Here is a 981-nt window from a genome sequence, read left to right as displayed (position 1 = left end):
AGTGTTGGGAAGCGCGTTGGGAAGCTCATTGGGAAGCGCACACGGAAGCACGCAGGGCAGCGCGCAGGGACGCCGGCTCCCTGCCATTCCTCTCCGCCCGGGACGGCGTCCAGGGAGGTAACGCTACCCGGGCAGCCCGTTCCCTGGAGCCGGCGCCCGGAGTGACTCAGCTCCCGCTGGCCCGGGACAAAGCGCCACCGCGCAGCTCCCCGTCGGGGCTCCCTGTCCCGCTCGGACGCTGGTGGAAAAGGCTCCCAAATCCCGTGTCCCGGCCAGCATCTCCCCCAGGGGAAGCCTAGGGCCCCATCCCAGGGCGGCTCCTCCGAGAGGGAGGGAGAGGTTCCCTCGGCACCAGCGCAGCAGCCGGGCAGCACCGGGCGCTGTCCGAGCTGTCCGTGTGTCCGTCTGGAGCCGCGGGGCGGCTCGGAGCTGCCCGGGGCTGCCCGGGGCAGCGCGACCGCGGCGGGAAGGAAGCGCCAAGGGAAGGAAACCCGGCGGGAAGGAACCACGGCCGCGGGAAGGAAACCCAGCGGGAAGGAAGCGCCGTGGGAAGGAAGCGCCGCGGTTCCTCCCGCGGCCGCAGCTCTTGCCCAAGGCAGAGGCCRCGGCGCCGCGTTCCGCTCCGCGGGGCCCCGCTGAGCATCTCCTTAGGGAGAAGGGGGAAAGGGGAGAGAAAGAGAGAGGGCAGGAACGGGAACGCGCCGGGATCCTGGGAGCGGCGCAGATCAGGGACGTGCAAGCGGCTTAAGGCGGGCGGCCGCGMGAAGAGCCGCCGTCCCCGCGAGGCCGGGCGGGAGGCAGCCCGGTGCCGCCGCGCTCCGCTCCCTCCCCGCCGCTGCCAGGGCCCGAGACGCCGCAGGACGCGGCGAGGCGGGCAGCGGCGGGAGGAGCCGCGGGCTCTCCCGGGAGCCAGGCCCGCGCGGCGGGAGGCGGCGGGACCGGCCAGAGCCGCGGCGCGGGGGGACAGCCCTTGCCCCGGCC

Source organism: Nothoprocta perdicaria, unplaced genomic scaffold (assembly GCF_003342845.1).
Source record: "Nothoprocta perdicaria isolate Ctin4 unplaced genomic scaffold, notPer1 scaffold_170, whole genome shotgun sequence".
In the NCBI taxonomy this organism is placed as follows: domain Eukaryota; kingdom Metazoa; phylum Chordata; class Aves; order Tinamiformes; family Tinamidae; genus Nothoprocta; species Nothoprocta perdicaria.
Note: the sequence above shows the minus strand (reverse complement) of the source record.